This window comes from Diadema antillarum, unplaced genomic scaffold (genome assembly GCF_040938485.1).
Source record: "Diadema antillarum isolate AM-2024a unplaced genomic scaffold, OU_Dant_1.0 seq00000095_RagTag, whole genome shotgun sequence".
In the NCBI taxonomy this organism is placed as follows: Eukaryota; Metazoa; Echinodermata; class Echinoidea; order Diadematoida; family Diadematidae; genus Diadema; species Diadema antillarum.
The window spans coordinates 246,159-271,690 of NW_027271184.1; the positions used below are offsets into that span (position 1 = coordinate 246,159).

The 25,532-nt window shown below is 40.8% G+C and overlaps 1 protein-coding gene across 1 annotated transcript in view; it reads left to right on the top strand.

The window, feature by feature from the left end:
• The window catches only part of LOC139726664 (transcription factor SUM-1), a 47,383-nt gene that overhangs the window by 15,489 nt on the left and 6,362 nt on the right, over positions 1 to 25,532 (top strand). The gene's annotated exons all lie outside the window — the stretch shown is intronic.

Sequence of the window (25,532 nt, forward strand, 5' to 3'; positions counted from 1 at the left end):
CCCACTCCCTCCCCCAAAAGAATGGAGTTATCAATATCTACACTAGAAACATACTCAGACAGTGCAGACTTTTGCCAAGCAGCTCATTTCCATCCATCCACACATGCTAAAAACTGCCAAATTTCCTATATAAAAGCCTTTTGCTTTTAAATGCCATCAACTTCCAGCTGTGTGGTAGTGCATTATACCTTGAGCACATGCCTTTACCTTTAGTGCGCATGTATGCCAACCTCAAATTAATGCAGCTTGAACTCCCAATTCCATTGATCTCATCTAGCTGCCATAAGATGAAAATCATCAAAATTTCATAAAGATTCCCGGATCACTACCAAAATTTATATTTATCATCTGTTTTTAAAATGTAATTGTGTTATTATCATCTTTTCATACAAGTTTCATCCAAATGTGTTCTCAACCTTTCAAGTTGTTCTGCATACAAACAATAATGCAGACAATACTATATATAAGTAGCATAAAACCTCAAGTGGCAGAAATAATTACAACTGTATCCAACATCCTACAGTTCAACTGTGTTACCATGCATGTGGAGCAAGCTCATGTACAACAGTACAAGAAACTGTATACCTGTGATACAAAATTGTACATGCAGTGGGTGCATAGGCCATAGTGTGGTTAATTGCATGCATATATTTATATGTTGTATACATTTTACTTGTTGCATGCAATTATACATTTCGAAGATCGGCAACACGTGTATCATCAGTCTGCAAACAATAAAAAGGCGGTGTTTTCCTGACCTTGGTAAGTGAACTGGGCTTTCCTATTGTAGGTACTATACTGGTAGGCCCCTATGACAGTAGTACATGTATTTCATCACTGGATGACAATTGGTGTCAGTAACAGAGCAAACAAAGAAAGGTCAAGAGTCTAGATCTTGGACTAGATCTAAGTCTCAAATATGCTATGATATGGCTAGATATCTAACGTTAGACCTATATTTCCTATACATGCTATAGCTTGTAGAGTACCTAGTACTATTTGGCGAAACCAAATGAACTGGAACAGGGGATGGATTATCAGTGAGATGTAGTGTATCATGAGTCATAACTGAAAAACCAATAAATAGAACATCAATGTTCTCAGCCTATATAGGTTTAAGTGTCAAAGGTGTGCATTGCTTTAAATTTGCATAGAACACTTAAACCCTGAATTTGTTAAAGTCACTGCACTTCCTATCATTCATAGCTAGAGTCAAAAAGGCAGAATTATACTACATTTCAATTTCTCTATCTAATAGACAACTTTGACTTTAGGATTAGAAATAGCCTTATTAATAGCTATATGTATCATAAGTGTTGAAGATGCAGATGTTCCAGTGAATGAATACTTGCAGAATTGGGTATGAAGATTAGGCAAATAATCTGAAACTCTCTTGCTATATTTAAAGAGAGTTTCAGATTATTTGCAATTAACCACACTATGGCCTATGCACCCACTGCATGTACAATTTTGTATCACAGGTATACAGTTTCTTGTACTGTTGTACATGAGCTCGCTCCACATGCATGGTAACACAGTTGAACTGTAGGATGTTGGATACAGTTGTAATTATTTCTGCCACCTGAGGTTTTATGTTACTTATATATAGTATTGTCTGCATTATTGTTTGTATGCAAAACAACTTGAAAGGTTGAGAACACATTTGGATGAGACTTGTATGAAAAGATGATAATAACACAATTACATTTTAAAAACAGATGATAAATATAAATTTTGGTAGTGATCCGGGAATCTTTATGAAATTTTGATGATTTTTATCTTATGGCAGCTAGATGAGATCAATGGAATTGGGAGTTCAAGCTGCATTAATTTGAGGTTTGCATACATGCGCACTAAAGGTAAAGGCATGTGCTCAAGGTATAATGCACTACCACACAGCTGGAAGTTGATGGCATTTAAAAGCAAAAGGCTTTTATATGGGAAATTTGGCAGTTTTTAGCATGTGTGGATGGGTGGAAATGAGCTGCTTGGCAAAGGTCTGCACTGTCTGAGTATGTTTCTAGTGTAGATATTGATAACTCCATTCTTTTGGGGGAGGGAGTGGGATGGGGCATGTGGATATATGTACACACACAATGCTTCTGTTGTCATAACTTCATCTTAATTCAAGAAGTTCCATTTATTACTTTTTATGACACGCTCATTCATACCTCTCCAAACCGTATAGGCCCTTCACATTAAAAAATGGGGGGGGGGGGGTAGCAAAGGTAGGGGATATGTTTGATTACTCTTTGTAAGTGAGATATTTTGTCAGCTTTTATCTTTATTTTTTGCACACCCATAGTGGGGCCTACTTTCCCCCAGCCAAATTTGATCCATGGGTGCTGTTGGCTAAATTAAACCCACGAAGGGGCGTAATGGGCGGTGGTGGGGGGGGGGGGGGGGGTGAGGGGATCTGGCAACCCCTTTCCCAACCAGATATCGTGTCAGTTTTTATATTTTCATTATGTACACCCATAGTACTTTCATTAGACCAAGTTTGGTGCATGGGCTGCGTGGGGTAAATTACACCCGCCAGGGGGGGCCCAGGGGGGGACGGTCTGGCAACCCCTTTCCCGACCAGATATTTTGTCAGTTTTTATATTTTTATTATGTACACCCCTAGGCCATTCTTTTAGACCAGGTTTGGTCCATGGGCTCCATGGGGTAAATTACACCCGCCGGGGGCCATTTTGGGGGGGTCCCTGGGGGACGACCCCGCCCTCAGGTATCAGGCTGACGCCCAGTTTTGTAATTAGGGGGGTGGCCCCAGTAACTTTGAGGGGTCAAACCTTTTGGGCTTGATGGGGTAAATTGACCAGCAGCCAGCTCCTGGTCTATCAGTGCGATTAAGCTTTATTACAAACGCAGACTCGAGTGCATGGGACTGACGAGGATTCCTTGCCTACGCTAGTTAGCACTCCCCAATGCTGGTCATAGGGGTATTTAGTGTGTCTCTGCTGTCGACGATACCGTCTGTGCACCTGTAAATTTATGGCGGGAGATGAGGCCAAGCGAGTTTTCAAGTGCCGCATTCTTTCGGCGCATGTTCAACGATTTGTACTCCGCGCCCACTAACATTCATAACATAAGATTGATTTGCCATGCGCTCCGCAGATGAAGATAGCTGGTCGCAAGTAAATTCAATTTAGTCCAATATTTGATCCCAGTTGAGAGGTCTCGTTAATTTCAGTTTTCAAATATAGCGCCAAGAAAGAGAAGCGTGATAGAATTTGCTCGCCATCCTTTTTCAAAATGTAGTTTTCGCGTGATTGTTTTTCCCTCGCAGATCAATGGGAGTGCATCGGATCATACTGTTGATATTTTCATGTGACTTTAATCTTCCCTCGTTGCCTAGGTAACCAAGGAGATATCTCTATGCCTTAACCCAATGCCTTCGGATACTGTAATTCCATATAGGGTTTGTGCATATGCCAAAAGCGGTTCCCGTACACACTGATTTAACAGGCTTGGCATGCATGCTGATATTCCATGTCATGATATCGGTCTAAATTAATGATGTATCAATGTGAAATGCCCTCTGGGTCTAAGTCGGAGCAGCGCTGTTACTGTAAGAGACTATTGCAACATGGATTTTCTGATCTATGATGAGTTATAGTAATAAACACTATTACAGACACTAATGGATGCTAAATATCCAATATTTAACTGCTGCAGCAAAAAAAAATAATGTAATCAAGCAGGCCAACAAACAAAATGATTATGGCCTTGAAAGAACGCCTAAATCACAGACAAAAAGAATCACGATGACTGTTTTACTCTCATATCAAACCAAACAGAAACTGAAACTGAAACTGAAATAAACTGTAACGTGGCTGAGTATGCTATCGATTTTAACCGTTGTCGTTGAAGGAGAGCTTAAAAGTTAGACAAATGGAAGACAAGAAGACTCTCGTGTAAGAAGGTAGGCAAGCAAACGAATTAACGAGGTCAATTAGATCCACTGTACATTTGTTACTCATACCATATGAAATGGTGTAGATGTCAAATATTGTGACAAATGTATAAAAAACAATCATGCACAAGGGTATTTTATGTCAGACTATTTCGGTAAGCCAGTAACCGGACATTGTAAACCTACATGACGAGATTCTCGTGGCAGAATTATTATTGCTTGCGTTTAATCAGGTAACTCATGTCTAAGATCGATATCAGTGACTATTCATCAAATATCATATGAGTGTGGGGACGTGCATGTGTCTTTGCGTTTTCGAGCGCATTTGTGCGTAAGAGAGAGGGAGGGGGTTTATTGTTGTCTTTGTATAGAAACTTGCAGTTTGTGGGTATAAAAACTTGCAGTTCACATCAGACATATCGCAGCATTCAGTTCTTAATGATCATGCACCAGCACAACCTGATATAAGCAGCCAATGTTAGAACTCGTAAAGAGTCCAAAAGACAGTAAAATCGAATACAACGAATGATTTTTTGTGTCACCAATGATAAGCAGACGATAAACGTGTTCAATTGAGGCAAAAGAAGTGACTTTCAGACACTCTAGAATGTTGGGGTGTTGCACTCAGCACCGCCAAAGAAGGAGAAACTCACTTTCCTGTTCCTCCTCATCATCCATGTCACGGGGAGAGTTCAAAGTGGAACTGATTTTTTCCCACGATGCGGGTGTAGAAAACAAAAGCCGCATGAATAATTCAATCTCTGAGACGTTCAGCGGGCACTAAAGTATGTTCAACTCTCGCCATAAATGGTCCTAAAGTTGTTTGTGAGTTGTCCTTCTCTCGGTGAAGGAAAGAAATAAAGTAGGAACCAATTCGATTTGGCAATTTACGACACTGGAAGTTCGTCGCGGAATCAGTGGAAGTATTTAACTCGTCAGTAAATGTAATTCATCACACCAGAAACGTTGCATTTTGTTTGACCTGAAACAGAAGACCCGCCCCCGTGAAGAGCTCAGTGCGAACGCCACAGGGTATCTCGCCACCAGGCTGCCTGGCAAAACGAGGTTTAAAACATGATGTAGAAGAAAAATGAGCTGTGGCGGGTTCAGTAGAGAATGCAGAGCAACTATACAGAAACTTTCATTTCTCGGTATGCAGTTATTTTCCGGTGCCAAACTCTCCTTGACAAGCCTCACACCTCTTCTCGTGTTAATGTAATTGGAAGATGGTAATTGACGTTAGGACAACATTTCCCCTAATTCTGATCAATCTGACAAGCTGCTCTGCAAACAAAGAGGGAAAGCAAATTAAAAAATGACTGTTTCCCCCATTGGAATGCCCAAGGCTTCGACAGGTTGCTCTAGCTATTTGATTTCTAACGATGCTGCACCTTTTTGAGCACTAATCATGTGTTTCGCTATATGTACGACACATATACTATCAGTCCAATGAAAAGAAGAATATCTATCTGTTTGCAAAATAACTCCTTCGATTGCTAGTTTGCCAATGAAAACGGATAGGGGATCACCTCTGCATTTGTTAGAAGAGATTTACGACATGATGTAATACGCATATGCCGTCATCACCATCGCTGGATTTTCGTGTTTCCACAACATATGGTTTAAAGATGTGTTTCTTGTCATGTTGAATATATTTTCGAAAGCGCCCTCTTACGTCGCCAACATCTCCCATAGGGACATCATCGCAAAATATCATATTGAAAAGTTGCAGCATAGGTTAATATCTCAAGCCTTTTTTAATTTCCATTGAATATGGCGATCATAGAATAATGGTACGCGCAAAACAATTGAGTCGTGAAATTATCTGACTTCTTGTCAATGCCACACTAATTCTGAAAGCAGCGTAGGCCAAATTTTAGTCTTGCAGTAAATATCCTAATTATTAGAGGTAAGTGGGCCGTCACTTACCTTTCATAGAATGGTCATGACAGACTGGTATGTGCAATCCCAAAACCCAAACATGTGACCATGTTACTAGGTAATCATTAGAGAAGAATTTGGATTGACATAGTTGACTTAAGCCGATCCAATTCATGCTGTCACAATTACTGGCCAGCTTCCACCGATTATAAGTGGTGAAAGGAACAGTAACTGGGTTTTTTTTTTTTTTATTGGATAGGACGTCCTTTTGGGATTTGCAACTCCTTGATCTGTTTTCCCCCTCCTAATCTCATGAATATTTACCCTTGACCCCATAACACCATTTCAATAACAAACTTGTTTACGATTCAACTTCCCAATTCAATGAATTAGAGGACTTTGGCAGTGTATTGGCAGTAGGATGTATAGAGATGCAATTAGAAATCAAATTACAGCAGCAGTAAAACAATGGTCGCGTTCCGGAGTCATTGAATTGTCATGTAGCTTTTCTGCCGACAAAAATCGTCATGTCAGTAAAATATGATGCGTATTTGAATAGTCTGACAAGTTGAGATGCGAATAATGACATGCAAGGATGACAAAAATGGTGACCATTTTATTTTAAAGCATTTCATCGACGCGTGAAGAAGGTGTGACAGAATGAATGCCCTTCATCTCCGAAACACTCTTCTTGACACAGGAACATGAAGCGTGCGTGAGTCGAAGTGTCATTAATGATCTGCCTAATTGTGATGATAATTAGACTAGTCAACTCAATAGCGAAAACCCCCACGTGCTTAAGCGAAGAGAAGATGTACACCTGTGTCTAAAACAGCAGTTCGGGATTACAGACGCGGCTTGGTATTACTTCACGAGAAAGCGGCTCAACAGTTCTCCGTTCCGTGTACATTACACGGGAGCCAAAACCAATAAGATGCCGAACCACCGTGATGGGATAGGCCATTCGATGACTGTATCGAGCGTGGGGTGGATTAGCTCGTGGTTAGCCTTCGCTTACCAGGGTATGAAATCGATCACCAGGGACGATATATAGCTGAAGAAATACATATCAAAAGATAAGGGAGATGATAATAACCAACACATATCCCCCATCAGAAAGAAAGAAAAAAAAAAAACAACAACCAGAGGTTAGTTGAAAGTACGTCGTTCATAACATTGCAGAATATAATTTTCATTTGATTGATTTAACCGAATGCCAACTTTATCCTTCGTCACTTTGCAAGAAAGCTGTGTTGTTTTTTTTGTGTGTAGCAAATGTGTGAGATGATTACCCCAATCAAACGGGGGGGGGGGTAATTTGTACCACTCATTTCTATTTTGACTTGAGCTGCAACAAGGTCTGACGGGTTTGAGAAAGTGAAATGCTCATCGACTATCGAAGACTCGAGGTTCGTGCCTACAATTTCCCGATATCAATTTATAGGGTCGTCCGATAGCTTCCCCCGATTTGGCTCCAAAATCCGCCACACGATGACGCATGCTTCGAGGAGCGTCTCGCGCAAATCCCTGATACCTGATTGGTCAATCCTTCTTTTGCACCTGGCAACAGTCCCGACCAGTTCAACAGGTGGTTACATGGCGAAGGGGGGAAAATGTGCCCATTGTCGATTCAGTGATTTTAGGCGAGCCAACTTCTCGTATGATTTACAAACGAGCGCGCGAGGATATACAATTAAGGATCTACCAGGGACATCAATGTTGTAATTACGGCACTCGACAAATAACGCAATGTGTGAACAAAGTCCCTTGTCCGTCTTATTTTGTTTATGACGTGCAGGATGAGAGGAGACATGTGGTTCGATGAAGTGGATAAGGAATGAATATCAGACACTTCGATTACACGTGCTCACACACTAAAAGAAAAACAAAAAACACCTAAAGCACAACATAACCGAAAAAAAGCAAGCACAGAAACAAGTAAGATAATAATAAACACAGTTTAAAAAGGGGGACAAAAAACCAGAGCTCCGAAAGACTGATTTGCTCGTTCATTAGACTTTGTATATTTTCTAGTCATTATCTGGGGGTAGAAGAAAAGCGGGAGAGGATACTCATGAGTTAGTGAGCGTTAGCTTTGTCTGTCCATGGACCTAATACATACAATTCACTATAGCTTTCTGTAGAGATAAATTTTGACGAATTAACTTACATGATGTAATTGTTATATTGCACCATTCAATAGCTCTGTTAGAAAAATGATGATAATAAAGTATGATACATCAGAGCCGTGGCCTGCAATGGAACAAATCTTGCGAGTTGTCTGCTTGTCGTTTTGAGGTTAATCCTTGCCTAATTTCTTTTGTCGTGGAACACCCGCGCTAACCCATCGTAAACCCCCCTATATGCAGGATCGTACCTGGGAGGTGGTGACTATACGCGTTCAGAGGTTCAGATGTACTTTTGCGGGTTTCCCCTTTCCTTTCCTCATTTCGTCTGTCCATTTCTTCATTCTGTCTCTCATTCGCCGTCTCCTGTTTTTTTTTTTCTCTCTTTCAGTTTAGTGAGACTGGGTCCCCTACCACGGCTCAAAATTTGCAAAGTCATGTTCTGTGGCCCGAGTGAGGTACAAATTAGATGTGACAGATTCAAGGAGAGCCCAACAACAAACCCGACTTAGTAAGCAAGAAGTATTTCGCGAAAAGAAGACAAAAACAAGGGGAGCATATCAGATGATTTTTCTACCTTGTGTTGTTGTCGCAAGTGATGAGAACAATAGCTTGGAATAAAGCAAGACAGAGACCAGTGTTTAAAGACAGATCGGTTGTTTGATAATTGAGCGCATCGCGTCCCAAGGGGATTTTACCGCAGAAACTTGTCATCACGTCATGAAATTGTCATCCCTGATTATCAACGCACATCTTATATTGGAAAGAGATTGATGGAATTGGATGAATTTATTAAATATACCTGAACTAAGAAAAAATTAATCAAAAGAACGCCAATTTGGAAAATAAACAGGAACTTCAATCTTCTAGTGTGTGTTGGCAATAATGAAGCAATTAAGGGGCTTTTTGAAAGTTCTTCAAGCAAAACAAACGATCATAAACTGATTGAGGATTCAAATAACAAAGAGCAATTATGGAACATTAACAATGAATAATAACACTCAAAGTAGTTTGTAGAAATGTGACGCACCAAATGACAGAAATGTGGTTTCTGGGGCCCGATGGGTTAATGTCAAGAGCTCACTTTTTCTCATTTGTTACCTGTCGACCGAACACGGATCATGAGGCAGGTACAGTAAAGTTTGATGGAATTGTATGCCTTTAGACCACGACGACCTTGCATCCGAAAGATGAGCGACGTAATGAGAACGAGGCAAAAACTGCAACGACCCATTTTCGGTTATCATTGTGTCGTCATCAACAAGGACAAAATACATGATCCCCTTAAAAATAGACATACTTTTACCATGTTTACTCCTTTTTTTTTTGAGGGGGGGGGGGAGGAGGAGGGGTTCATAATCATAAAGCATGATAAGTTGTCCAAAAGCATATTGCCGTTATTGGAATTATATGACAACATATCGGTACACTGTTCGTTCAGAGAATAATGAGCAACAGTCAATCGAGGGGGAAAAAAGAGTTTGAACAAGGTTCATAGAGCAGAATAAAATTGTAAACCCTGTAGTGTTATACTAGGCACATTATCGGTCCATAGGTCGAGCTGTATGAGTGTTCAACATTGTTCGGTTTCGTCGCTCAAACCTGTCCTCCAACAGTCTGAGTAGTTAAAAGTCGATCTGACTCTTTTTTAAACGAGCACTTTTCATCAGCTGTCGCGTTCGGAACAGGTGACTATCGATTAAAGTTTTGGTCAAGATCCAAACATTAACACGAAAGTCCTAACGCTAACCGTCATTAGTTGATACGTTATGAACTGTTGGTTTGATGACAGCACATTGGGTTTGAGACGTGGATGAAAGAGACAGTGTCTGATGTTGTCGAAGTTAAACAAATTACTTAAATACCATCCCCCAATAAGATATCCCCGCACTTATTTGTCATGCGAATTGATACAAAACATGCACAAAATGTACCTCCGTCGATAGTAGTTGACAGGAGGCAGAAGAAACACTGCATACATCGCCCTTACTCCGCATTGCTACACGTCTTGCTCGTCTTTCTCGCTCAACAAATAATATCTAGTCTCAATTGGGGAGAAAATACTACACATATAAAAAAAATGGTCTTTAAAGGAGCTACTGACAGAAATCTGTAGTATACTAAAGACTAAACAAAAAGTTTTCACATTTTTCAAATTTCACATATTAAAAAAAAACAAACATGGTTGACTCTATCATCATAATTATGCTCAACTCAAAATAAGTGTCACGATGACATATCGATGACTTTTTGCATCCATAGTGACGTCATCATCATATGACAGAGACATTTCTTGTTGCTTTTGTATTGTCATTCAGAGCAAATTTATTCCGTGTGCGCATGGTATAACCCCGTAGAACTAGGAACGCTCATCCCCATCATACTGTGTGTGTATATATATATATATATGTGTGTGTGTGTGTGTGTGTGTGTGTGTGTGTGTGTGTGTGTGTGTGTGTGAGTGTGTGTGTGTGTGTGGTGTGTGCGTGCGATAGGGCGTTAAACATATGATTAGGAAATCGTTAGACGGAAAGTAGAATCAAAATCTATCGTGCAAATACGTCCCAAGTCGTCTTCTAAAGGCGACATTCAAGGAAGAATACAGCACATTGTTATCCCATGCGTTATGGGCATATTTAAGACGTTGACAAATTAATGAGGAAGTACCAGAAGTCTTTAAGGTCTTTAGGACAGACTCTATGAAGAAGTGCAAGTATCTGTAAATGACGATAAGATAGACCTGTCTGTCATAATCTTTGAAGAACTGCCTCTAAAACTTGACACAGTCGCTGAAAAAAAAAAATGCCCCAAAATATGATGCTGTCTATCAGACACACTTAGTCCCGGCTGGATGGCGCCGGTATGTGGCGCCACCCAGCCACGACTAAACAAAATAGAAATAAAAACAAAGCAAAGCAAAACAGAACAAAACAATATGTGCACAGTTTATTTCCACCGTTTTATCAACAGTGCATGCTTTGGCAGGACTTTGAATCACGTGATAAGGAGCGTCAATGAAAGCTCTATGTAATTTGTTGTTGTTTGTTGTTCTTCTTCGTCTGGGTTTGATAGCATAGTCATACAGCAACTGGATCATTCAAATTGTTCCACTTTTCTCGACATTACAGCTCGCCCCAATATCTGTCGACAACGAAATATAGGCCCAACTAGATAGATGGATAATTGAATAGACATATCATGTATAGATATATAAATAGAATAGATAGGGAGATAGATAGATAGATAGATAGATAGATAGATAGATAGATAGATAGATAGATGAATAGATAGATAGATAGATAGGTAGATAGATATATAGATAGATGGATAGATAGAAAGATAAATGGATGGATAGATAGATAGATAGACAGTTTGATATATAGATAGATTGATAGATATATTGATAGATAGATATATAGGTAGATAGATAGATAGATAGACAGATAGATAGATAGATAGATACATACATACATACATACATACATACATACATACATACATACATACATACATAAAAAAATAATTATTAAGAATATACAAATCCAACGCATCGAATGAATTTTCCCACATAATAGACTCAATACTCACAGAGTCGAAAGAGATACATAGAGGGTCTGATGTAGTATACATCTGTCTCTGGATTAAGCTCTATGAAAATATGAACCAATAGGGCATTGGTCCTGACATTTTTATAGGTGATTGCCAACCTCATGATACCTGAGGTATCTGGCACACACACACACACACACACACACACACACACACACACACGTTAAATATATCATATTAGGCCTACCTATCTATAGATGAATAGATAGATAATTAGTATGTTGAAGTCTGCGGTCATCGTTTATTCCTTGTCGTTCACAGTTAGGAGGTTTGTGTTTCTGCTGCTGTTTTAATGTATATAGGACTTTAGTAAAGCGTGAACACGCACATACATACACATAAACAGCCCATATACATATGTACACTGGAATGTTGTACTGGTATTTATATATCTGTTTTGTTGATATGTTTCTTGTATAGCACGACAACCTGTCAATACTATCTTATTGCGACATGCATCGTCACACCAACCCTTACATATTCACGTAGTCTTCATTAATTTTTTTTTTTATCAGCTCATGGATATTTTCCGTTCATAAAATTTACGTGGATTAATGCCTACAGTATTTTGCCCATTTTTTTTTTTTACAAGCCAGACATCTTGAATGTTTCTTTCTGCAGATATCCCGATTTCAATGAAGTGTGCTTAAATGTTAAGCTCAGTAAAGAAAAGGGGGTCACCCGATAACATCGCTTTATTGAAAACATATCACTTACATTAGTCATTTAATTCGTCACATTTCCAGTGATGGCGTTCCAAAAATGCAACAAGAAGTGGAGAGGGCAGCTTTGAGAACCTTGTATGTTCTGGGCGAGTAATCCTTCCTCAATCTACCGCTGATATCGATCCCTGTGCCCTGCGTTTGATGGCTGCAAAGTCCTGATACTTTGATGCCATTAATTCCCTTGTTCTTTCCGAATAAGGGATCTGTCATCACCTTAAAAAGGGGGGAGAAGTGACGGCGGAATCGGAGAACTAGAGATGTGGAGTAAGAAAAGTGATGCCATGAATGTAGGGTCAGAGCACTAAATTGCGTAACTGCTTGGCGCTTCAACTAATCTCTCCTAATTCAAAATGTCCCTTCAGCGCTAATTATCCCACCTTATAGTTAAACGTTAGACTAGGTAAGTGCTTCACACTTTGTGGGATGCGTCCATTTTCCCCCTCTCCTTATCAATCTTTTGTCTTCTGAGGGAACGGGGTGGACTCTTGTCGGCGACCCTAGAAACAGCTGCGTTTCCGATGTTCTTGAATGCGGCTGTCCGCTGAGTTTAGCGCGGTGACAACCTCGTCAGTGCAGATGTGTCGCCCCCTACCCTCCCCGAGACCAAGCCAAGGCCACAGTGCTCCTCGCTTGCGCGGCTCTCTCGCTACGCTGTGGCCAAGCTCGGCTTCATTTGCGCATTATCAGATTAATTCTTTAGCCGTTATTTCTCAGATCAGTTGATAAAACCTTTATTTGGAATGCGAGACTCGTTTGTTACGAATTAAAGTTATTGAAGATTTGAGTTTGACTTGACGGAGCGACAGCTTCTAAAGCTACATGTGTATACGAGTGATTTGTATGATGCTAAGTCTTGTACAAAAACAAACAAGCAAGCAAAATGATAATGTGTTTGCATATCCGTCTTTTGAGTAGGCCTATATACCACAATATAACGCTCCGTCCAAAAGAAAACCAAACACAAACAAGGGAGGCAAATCTAATGAAGATGTATGAAGAAAATGACGTCCTTCGCTAAACACTCGAAGTCATAATTTATTTGCACCACCGTTTCGAGAGAGATGGGAAAATTCATAACATCTCGGAGATAGGCATAATTAAAACAACCTATCACCGCGAAAGATCATTATTAACCAGTGAAAGGTTGACGATTAGGCATACTAGTTGTCATCGCATTTCAAAGAGATGTAATGTTTAATTCATTTTCCAATAGAAGAACATGGTATTCAGAACTGAGACATCAAACGATCAAACAAAATAATTTGGTTGCGCCATTGCCCGTAGTGGCTAACCATCTCACTTGTCCTACGTTTTAGTCAGCGTGTAAAACCCTTAAAGCATAATATTGTACCTCATACAGTACTCCAACCTTACAATAATATATCGCGCTTGTTGATACTTTATCGGAATCTCATGTGAGCCATCATCTTCATCATAGGAGGTTCTTGTGAAAACGGAGCAGAGGGAGGACTTTTTTTTGGTTCTATTTTGTTTTGTTTTAATTCTAGCGAGTCATGGACAGCTCACCTTTTTTCCTCGCCCTCCTCAAGCGGAGTGACTCTCGCTGCTCGACTCTGCCTCGTGCAGATGCCGCGGCTGGGAGGAAATTCAATTTACAGCCCCACTTTCGCTACTTTTTGGTCAAAAAAGAAAACGTAGCGAAGCAAGAAAAGGTTGCTACGGGGGGGGGGGGGAGGGAGAGTAAGAAGGAGAGAGAGAAAGTTCGCATTGATCTTGGTTACTTGATGGAACACATGTTTAGGATTCCCCTAGAGAACCAACCAACTGGCTGACAGAGAACTAGAATGAGCGCGAGGTGGTAGTTATCATGTGTTTCCCTTATGTGAAAAGAGAAGGCCAGATAGGTGTCAGCCAAGAATTTTGGAGACTCCAACTTGGTCAGAAAATTGGGACGATGATAAGATACCTGGAGACCCGCAAAGATCCCTGCAGTCTCACATCCATTTGGTAGAAATGGTCACATGAAAAGGAAGAGATGTCTTGTGACAAGAGTGAGCGTTAAATTGTCGTCTTCTTGTAGTGCGGCGATGTTAAATAAATACCAACTGAAATGGGGAGTACTTTGCAATTATATAGCACTCTAGGTTGATAATGATAATGTAGAAATGTGTGTAATTATTAGACTTCCGTTTGTTATGAAACCGTTGAGGTTACTTGCAGGGTGAGGATTACAGTGGCTGATGTGTGTTGAAAGTTGAAGACGCATCTTGTAAAGCAAAGTGATAGACAGCAAGAGGGGATGTGGTTAGCCAGGGAAAGGAGAATCTCTAAGTACTTTACTTTCATCAACCTCCCTTAATGTCGAACAACAGCAACAACAACACACCTACTTTAAAGGGCTCAATTTGCTGTCTGATGCGTTGGCCTGGTTGTATGGTCGAAGAAGCGAGATGTGGTCGGTGGCGAGAAGGGGATGGGCTCGAGAGGGGTGGGGTCGACCTTGGTGTTGTTAAACCATGACAAGTAACTGAGTCTTCTGAAGCGACATAAAATGACACAGGTAATTACTCCTTTTTCTAGGTGATGGGTGTTGTCAAGTCTTCTTGTTTGCGATCGATCGTGCAATTAAGTGGATACTATGGATCTTGGTGGGTGTGATATGGCAAAAACGTGTATCTCGAAAACCGCCGTGGGATTATCGAAAGCCCTGATCCAGTGGAGAGGGGACAGAAGCATGTTTATGTGTTCCGATGTAATTTGATGTTTGTTTAAGGGTACGATACTTTTTTTTCAAGGCTGTGATATGGCTCTGCATCATGCGATATAAATTGATATTAGTTCAAATCCGGGCGTGGATTTAATTATTTGACTCTACTTTGTTTTGACTTTGCGTGTTTTCATAGGTGTAGGGCCTATATGGAAACTAATCATGTATACTCGGAAGAACATATAACATACTAGTATAACCACAACCATCGTCATTTCATTCTAGTCCAAATTTTCATGAACCAATGAGTCAGGTAATGCTGACACGATAATACAAAGTACCATATAGAATACATCCTTTATTACGAAGTACCATATAAAATACATTCTTTATACGAAATGCCGTATATAGGAAGTACCATGAGATATAATTTTTACTACGAAGTGCCATATAAATTATATTCTTTATTTCCTAATCCCTGTTTTCCATGTCATGTTTGCAGCAATGTTTGCGATGTCACGATAATACCACGATACCACGATACCACGATCCAACTAAATCGCCAAGACATCTCTCTCTTAACCCCCTGCCGCTGGGCTGGACACTGCTTTGAAGTTCATACAGCCTCGGACGTGAAGGAGATGCTATAGAAGACTTTTTTTTCTGATTACGTGTTATATGTACACTGTTCACGATGGAGAGTCAATAATGTCTTCTCGATTTGACTCTCTTGGCACAATGATGTGATATCAGTTTCCGGTAATTTCTTTTTCTGTGATACAGATCTTACCCAGTCGTTCCTCTTTCCTTGAAAAGGGCGACATAATATTACAACAAAACGCGAGATTTTCACTGAATTTTATGGGTGGAGAAGAAGGCGGTCTTTCATTTTTTTTCTTCTCTGTCATATTCTCCCTTTTCGTTCGTGAAGGATGCCTTTCTTTTGCCGGATAACTTTTCATCAATATTTTCCGCATTGAAATGAGTGTTTTTTTCCAGCCTCGTCCAGCGAATGACGAAATATTGTGATACAGTGGTCGCTCGATTAGAGCGGTAACCTCCAAGATTTCCCCGGGGCGCGGCTGCGACGCCACTGTCTCAAACTCCGATAGAGGAGCATAAATCACCGACTCAGAAACGCGGACGTTTAGGGACACGCTTTAGCCCTTCCGTATTGGGTTGGCGCCTACCACGAACATTAAAATGTTTCGCCCTGACGTCTGCCGATTTCGCCGATTTAAATTTCTCCCCGTGAATGCTCCATTGTTTCCACCCGCTATTCCTTATAACACGACTCGTATTGATGTTGATTAGTACTGGAGGCATCTGGTGGCCGATAGCCGCAACGCAACGAGTTAATTATTCCCTTGAAGTTTCTACACAAAGTGATGTGCCTCCTAGAGTCCTACATGCAGGGTGAAAGTCCAAAGCAATAATTCAAAGTGTTCGATCCTACTTGATGTAGGCTGAATATTTTGAGTGAGAACAAATGCCACATTTCAGTTGGCACAATAGAAAGTTTTGCTTCGTTTAATGATACAATGAAGGAAGATACAATCTCTCTTTTCGAGGGAGCCTTTTCCATCCCTTGCTAAATTAAAATGATAATGATATTCCATTGTGTGTACGTGGTTGGCGAAATTGATACTCGTAATTTTGTTTCACTGGTAACTATAGCTAGTAGAAAGTTTCATCAACGGAAACAGTGGAGATGACACGTTTATTGCCGATGCACGCTTAACACAATGAAATTGGACATTATGATTAAAGTCGAGGAGAACGTACCTTCTGAATATACATACAAGAAATCAGCTCCGTCTAGGCTTGTATTGTAATATACCAAGCGATTTTGTCCCACGGAAGCTGATCGCTTCCACGACAGAGTCACTATTAACAAACGCTTTATCACTTTAGGAAATTATATTCGTAGGTATCTGGTAATTTATCGTTTTCTAGTCATGCATATGTGTAGGCCTATGTTTGTTAGAGCGTCTGAATGTGACGGTTGGTGCTTTAAAGGTCAAGTTCACCTTCATATTATACATGTGGATTGAGAGAATGCAGCAATATCAATAGAACACATGAGTGAAAGTTTTAGGAAATTGGACAATCCGTTCAAAGGTTATGAATTTTATTTGAAGTTTTAATGGCGCCATCGTTGGATGAGAAGACTGCTACGGCTTGTAATGTTATGTGTTAATGTTATGTGTAGAACGATGTACAAAAAATACAAAGAAAATTCAACATGTTTTCACTCTTCTCGCATAATAAAAGAAATTGAATTGATTTGCCTCTTTCAAAAGGCAGGGGATGATAATAATTACCCTTAACATACACCAGTAACAACTGGAGGGAATGTGTACTTTTTCCAAAAAAAAATCACTCATGTATTCCACTAATATTGCTATATTCCCTTAAACCACACGTATAGGAAAGTTAACTTGTCCTTCAAAAATAAGTTTGTCTCCTCAGCACAATGTCTGTCCGTACTATAGTCCGTCGTTGGAAGAGCGATGGTCGTTTTTGTTATTTTTTTTTCTCGCGCATTTCTAGAAAACTTAAGCAAAATACCAAAGAAGAGTGAAGCTTTGTAATAAATTGTGTCGTCATCTGAAAGACGAAGCAAATATAGCAAGGTAGTGCAAACAAACAAACAAACAAACAAACAAACAAGCAGACAAACAAACAAACAAACAAACAAATAAACAAACAAAAGAGTCACTTCAAGTTTCCTGTATTGGTCAATCCTGTTTAGCTGGAAAAAAAGATTCAAACAGAAGAGAAATGAAACAACAGATAAGACAAGGAAAAGTATATACTATGAAGAAACAGAGATCAAAAAAGTTTACTTTTTAGAGGTAGTTGGGTTGTAGTACTCTAGTAGTCGTTGTTTCTCTCATAGCTGGTACTGGTCCCAACCATTCCCCTCTCACAGAGTGTGGCAAATTACCTATTTCCGACCTTTCCAAGTGCTCCTATTATTGCATTTCATTCATATGTCCCATTTCTCTCCAACTATCCTCTCTCCATATATCTCCATATCTCCCTCTCTTTCTCCCGTCTATCCCTCCCCCTCCCCCACCCCCCCCCCCCCCCCCTCTCTCTCTCATCTGTTTTCTTTCTGGGCGAGGGTCCGTTGCGTGCTGAGGATAGCAAGAGTCACTCTACGTTTAATAAAAGCGCAAAAAAGTACCGACGGTTTGGCCCGAGTCGAGGGGTGCTTATTAATGCTACATGCCTCGAAATCAAATCAACCAAATTAAGTTTGTTTCATTGCAGAATTTGTACCAGAAGGATATAATTCTGCGTTTCCCGTCAGTTTGATAGGCCGCAATATATATTTCCCCCCAGTCGGATATCTGTGCGTGTATTTGCGTGTCATCTGTGATATTTGTCATCGATTATAAATGTGTTGCGTCATCGCGAGTAGAGTGTGTGAGAGTGACATGATGTATGCGCATGCTCGTTGTCTTTCTTCCGGATAAATATCCAATTAGGATCGCATGATGGCGAAAAAGAGAGAGAAGTAAAGCCATTCCAAACTATCAATTCACGTCAAAATCGATCCACATTTTGCAAATGCGCTGGATGTTTCCAATATTTCGATGGTGATGAGCAGTGGTGCTGACGCGCAAAATCAATGGTTTACCGCTTCTACCAAAGGGGCCTACCACTATACCACCACGGCGACCACCAATCACCACCAACCTTCTTGACACCACCGAATGCCACCCCTACTGCTCCCCCTATCCTTACTGCTTCTCTGTAACCAACACCACCACTACACTTATTTAACACTACAAAATATTCTCATTGTTAGAAATAAAAGCAATGATTATTAATCACGCGACTAAAGGTACAAGCCTTACAATTTTTGGCAGATTAGCACTGCAGCTTCATAGCAGCAGTGGGTTTTTGTATTATAGAAATATTGGCTGTAAACATCTAATCCAGTAAGCAAAGAGGAGAAAACCTGAGGATCCAGTGGGGGAAAGAAATAAGTCCCCCTTCTAAAAAGATCACGCGGATCATTAATCCCCTCGAAGTTATCACAGGACTTCTTTTTCCCCTTTCTTTCGAGACAGCTAATTCATCCATAAACAGTTACCAAAATTAAGGTTATTCATTGGATCTTGCAGCACCGTCTACCCCGCCTCGTCGGATCATTCCAATTTGGCGATGGCTTCAGAGCCTAGTGAAACTCCTGATGAGAGAGAGGGAGATTGTACGACCAGGGGTGTATGCGAATAACAACACTCCTTCCATTTCTCGAGAGTAAACGAAGAAAATGCTCTTCCCGCTCTCATCTTCTCTCCATGTGTGGCGCGCACTTGGATTAGCAATCAGAGATCAGGTTTTATAAGGAGAGTCATCTATAAACATAGTGTCACGTTGGGGGGATTTCGAAGGTGGAGCCGCGTTAATTAGTCGGAAAACTTAATTAACTGGTGGAAATTAGGTTAGGAATTGCGAGATCTATTGGAGCACGGAGTGAAAAGGTGTTAGAGAGAGTGGGAGTCGCCGGTGCTAATCGAAGAGCGTCGTACGTCAAAAGTTGACGAAGCGCCTGCCGAGATGCGCGCTTGTGGATGTGCAAGTGCGGCGACACGTCAGCTACGCATGTTCACTTTCTCTCTACTAGCGTTAGTCTGTACCCTGGTGTGAGGGATTGTTGGAGATCTCGCCGATCGGAAATTGATATGTATTCAGCAATATCCTGTGCACAATTAATTCGTTTATGTGTCGTATTATTCTGGGGGAGCTTTAGTTGGGTGTTAGCGAGTTAGACAGTGTGAGTGTGTATATGATCGGGCGGGGGGGGGGGAGCAGAGAGAGAGAGGCAGACAGACAGAAAGAGAGAGAAAGAATGATAAAGAGTAGGGAAAAGAACAGCTAAAGGGATAAGAGAATGAAGACGGGGGGGGGGGTAGGAGAGGGGAGTTGAAATTGGGCGTAGAGGGGCCGCTGCTTTTCCGCTCCGCGCGCAGGGTCGCGTGAGGGATTGTCATGGCGCTGTTTGTCGCCACCACTCGTCGAGTCCACTTCGAGTAATCCCTCTCCGGCAGGTCAGTGTTAGATGGGCATTCCTGGATCACCATCGCGGATTAAGGGGTGCACTACCCCCTTCTAACCTGGTGGACCAGCCCTAGAGTTCATGTACCACCATCTGATATCTGGTCTCAAGTCCGACTGAACAGGTTAGATGGAAGTGGCTCATTATAGATTGGGTGTGTTTGGTGTCACCTTTTAATTGAGTTTAAAGATGTCATGGCAAATATAGCTCATTTACGGGAATACCTTTGGTAGTGTCGTTTAGCAGTGTTGTTCGTTGTGAATTATTCTCCAAAATTAATTACCTGTACTAAAATATGCCCAACAACACAACAAAGCACACACCCACCCCCACACACAAACACACTCAAAGCTGATAGTATGTTGTTCAAAATAGATTTTACAAGAAACAGACTAGTTCAGCGATTGTACACTCAATAATGTGCGCACGTTATGACATAATTATATTGTACAAACACCTTTGATGATCGCTGTGCCATAGTTTAATACAAGTAACTTTAACAACATTACGTACACCTTGAAAACTAATCGAAAGAGACAGTGTTTTATAGGGCGAGTTAAAGTAATAAATATCGGTGTGATCATTCCCATCCTGCCATTCTTATTGTAGATGATTAGAGCGTCCAAGAACTCCGTATAAGTTTAAACATTTTATCTCTTTATCAAACTTTTTAAAGATTGTTTTATTACTACATTTTTCAGACATCGGCTTTTTTAAAGACGCATAATCTTTGTTGCTTGATTGAAAATACACCTCATAGTGGTTATCATTAAATATAAACTATAATAACTCACTGTGCCTCGTTTGAACACATGCATTTCTTGGTATAATTAACTTTGTTGCTGGTATACTTCACATTCTAGAGAAATGCTTGATCTTAGCTCCCGCAGACTCCCTTTTTCCCCCATGAGAACTTGAGACAGAAAGGATCTTGCCTTTCCTCCGATTTGAAAAGATGGTGAGAATAGAAGTCAAAACGAGTAGAACAATGGCAATTTGGATGGACTTAAGTTTTCGTTTTTCTACCATTTCGCATGGTCCTTGAACTAATCTCCCTGCTGAAACACCGGTCCACATCTTCAGCTGATGGGGGATGCAGGACCAATTGTTTTTCACGCAAACATATAGGGCAGGCGTGACGAGTATTTTCTTTCATTTGTGAGCAATAACAAGGTTATAAAGACGTCTCGCACGGAAAGAATACCACAAGAGTTTTGTTTGAAAACTGGTTTCCATCTTCGAAGATGATAGTGGTGGTAACGGGGCGAAGGAGGAGGAGGAGCGGTTGAGAGGTGTACTGGTAGGAGACAAAAGTGCAGTGCTCCTGGGCCGTAATAGAGTTTGAAGCGCCCTGAGGCAGTGTTGTTGGAGTTTGGATGTTTTCACCGAGTCAGAAGACTTGCAGTCGATTGAACTCCGAACAAAAGTGCACGTGAACCGCGCAGATCAGGCAACGTGTGCGTTGGTTCTACCGCTGGGGTACATGACTTTGCTTATACCAGGGAGGTGGATACCACCACCTTGCTTATACCCATACCCATTTACCCCACCATTGACCCAATGGACTGGAAGAAAACTTCGGTTTCTAATTTTCCAGAGTGACTAAAGATGATGCTAGGCTAGGTCAAGAGAATTGTTTCGGGAGGCTTCTTTTCCGGTTTCCACATTCCCACATCCTCCTCCTTTTCTCTTTTCTATTTTACTTTTTTTCTTCTTCTCTTCTTCGTACTTTTTTTTAAGCTCCAGGAACAATAAAACCTTGGCGATGTCTGGGCGCAGCAAAACTAGATCGCTGATTGTTCTTTTCGTAAAAGTGCTGGTATTTGAAGTTATGATCTTCACGCTATTGTATCTTCATTGGATATTCTCCTCGCGTGGTATAACGCCTATTAACGTATTATAGTTGCGAATAATTTACAGACATTAAACGCTGCGAGATGTTAAGATGGAAGTTCTTTTTCTGAAAGTTCGTTAAACTTTGACCCGAATTCCCAGAGCATGCTACAACTCAAACCCTTGACCGCTGGTATACAATCATTCAAAGAAGATTTTGTTTTTATTTCATCTTGAACAGAACGCGTGAATATTTTCAGTTGCTCAAATAACAAGATAAAATTTCAAACCATCAATGATATTGAACAAAGATATCTTCTTGATTACGAATTATACCATTATCTTCTTCCTTCATTATCTTTTTTTTCTACGATTTTGTTGCAAACAAAAAAGAAAAAGAAGATAGTTCGAAAATAGTCTAAAAATCACATTTATGTCATGATGTAGTCACAGCTTGGCGTCTTCCAATAGGAAATTCGCGGTGAGTAAATTCCCACTTTACTCAAAGTGAGGACGCAATTCGTCATAGTCTCCGAATTCACACCCTCTTCAACCTTGAGTGCGATCAGGCTCTCGGAGATGAGACAGACGCTACTCTACAAGACCCTTACATGACGGAGTATTGCCAGCAAACAATGCATGGTAATCCTTGTGCATTGCATTAATTCACATACTAGTATTGGCAGCTGATTTGCCACCGACCTGTAACCGTGGCTCGTGCGCCTTTGCTGCAGACTACGCCTTAGCGCTTGGAGTTGGGGGAAAAAGCGGTGACGAGTTCTTTTGGCGCGGTCGGAAATTCGGTTAGTTTGCTTCAATTTGTACTCGAGAATGTGTGGTCACACATCGGGGAAACGCGGGAAATTGTGAACCAGTCGATTTCTTCCGCCAAGAGGGAAAATACTTACAAACATCAAGAGATACTCTCTTCCCTCCTCCAAGTCAACATCTTCCCCTGATGGCAGATTAATTATTTGCCCTATTAAATACCATTAGGCGGAAAATTGACCTTAATCGTGTCATTACAACTAACTATAAGATTTTATGATGTGATAACCGTCGGACGTGGAGATGTGAACTGCTTTTCAAGGGCAAGAAGTTTTTTTTTTTTTTCAAATTATGATTAGTCGAACGACTTTAACATACTCAATAACCTCAGCATCAACTACCTGCTTGTCTGACACTCAGTAAGTATTATCATTATCTTTGATTTATATTTATTTTACACACACACACACACACGCACGCACGCACGCACAAACACACAAACATGCATACATACATACATGCATTCATTGATAGAACGTTGATTAAATGGGTTATTTTGGTCATTTCACGGGGCATGTAATAAATGAAAGATACTCTCAGCCCGTTTCATCCAGAGTTTTGCAGTCTTTTATGGGAAGTTGTGATTCTTGCTGTCATTGAGGCAGTCCTGTCAAGAGATCAGCGGATACCATTTGAGCTATTGCTGTGGTGACTTTGAGTATCACAACTTAAAACTACTTACAAACATCTTAAATGATGGGCTGTGACGGGTTCCCAAAGTTGTCAAGTGCAAACTAGTTCTGCCTATACTACTACGAACAAGTGATATTTATGTGACCCAAGTGGTAAAGCCCTCTTCATTGGAGAGCAGCGTGTCTTCAGATAACCTTTGTTATTTTTGCATCTCGGTCATGTATTTGTTCTTCTTGAGGAAGGATAATTAAACATCCCACAATTCTCCGTCAATACCTCCCACCAAAACTTTTCTCTCTCAAATTTTGCCAATCCCGTTCGCATTTTTTAGCCCACTTTTCAGCCGAAAAACGCCCTGTGTATATCTCGCCCCAGTTTCGGCTGGCAAACCTTTCCCCGTGTCTGCTTGGGTTTGCACCACTGTCCAACGTCTCAGATAGCATCTCGGGCTTAGCGGAACTAGATGTAGTTTGGATTTAGAGATTTAAAGCTGGTAATGGTGTCACTGTTGTTTTCAGTTTCCGGCGCGAGCATAAGGGTAGAGAGAGAGAGGGTCCCCAAGTAGAAGAGGAAAAAAGGGCAAATCATTACATCACTCTACGCTTAAATGCCATGACTGCATCCACAAGACTCCTAGACAAATCGAACACACTAAGAAGGAGAAGGGGCACTTGCGTACAGATAAACAGCGTCGATGAACAAGTTTTTGTTTGAATTATGCCTGACAGAGGTACACCCGACTGTTTTCATATACTGACGATGAATCGTTTAAAAAATTGGCGGTATTCTCTCGCAAGCCCATCCAACCCCTGTGATATCCCTTTATCTGTAGACGAAAAAAGGAAAGGAAGAAGAGACCCCCTCGAAGAAAAGAACAAAAAAGACAAACTGCATGCCCAGCATGTGTTGAGAACGCAAAAGATTCTTTGAAGTTCACAGATTGGGCCATGTTTATTTGCAGGTGTTGAGGTGGCGACAAGAACCGCCTCATGAAAAGGAAGAACTATTCCATAATCCTCACTAACGCTGCATTCTACTGCTGTTAGACACCCGATAAATTCATAACTTTCAAAAGCAAGAAACCATCAGGATTCTCTTTTAAAAAGTGGCATGGTAGTTTCTTTCATGTCATATTTCACTCTCGGACTTGCGTTCTTTCACGTCAAACTAACTCATCAATGGTTTGTGTAGAAAATGCGGGCGCCCGAGACACGTCGTACGTACCTCTCAGGAGGAACTGAATGAAGAAGATGACCCGACACACTTCTAGATAAGACCGGTAATTGCGAGCGAGGTAGCGAGAAAAGCCAAGCAATCCAGTCACTTAGGCCTATCTGGTACGCACGTGCCAAGATGACGCAATCAGATACCTCACGCCCCTTGCATTGTGTTAACATTATCTTTTAATTGGCGAGAGTCCTTATTAATGATTATCGAAGATTGAGCTGACTACTATTAGTTACATTTCGGCATTTTCCGTGCGTACTCCTCTTCGGAAGACGACACAATCGCAAGTAGGTTTGGCTTTCACTCGAAAAATAGAGACGTAAAAAGTGTATAAATAGATAGAAGGCATTTAGCGCTTCCAGCACGGAAATTTCACATTTTTCATCTTTATGATTTAGATCATGGAGCTACTATAAGTAAGTAGATCCATGTTAAGATGTATTTTTCTTTTCCCGAAAATGAACACATGTGTTTCCTAAATGATGTCTTGGGTCTGATCTTTAAAAACGTGATGGCAGGCGACTCTTTTGAAACATTTCGCTTTTTTTTCGTGACGAGAAAATGCTTTCATTGTTGCAGGCGGATGTAATAACAATGATGCGATGAAGCGTCGAGTTTCCTAGTCCTCCAGTCGGAGGGAAAAGTGTAGACCGAAGACACATCAAAAGACAAAACTATGCAGCAACCGTTTACTGGGAGATGAACTGGGCCTAGGAGATGGACTCGATGGTTGTGTTGCGTGACCTTCCCATCTGAGATTTGCCCACTGACGACACAAGGTTTCGTAAACAAGCTGTAAAAATTACCCCATTTTATGAATGTCTCCCCCGAGAGGCGGGAGAACTTGAATGGAGTCTCCGCTAAGTGTGTATGGCGGGAGGAGGGATGGATGGGTGTAGGAGCGCCCCTTTGTTGTTGGTATTTTCTTCTCCACCAAGTAAAGAAGATGAGAAAGACTCTTTGTGTTCTTCTGTTACTTTATGTATTTCACATTTGGTCACGCCATGCGGAA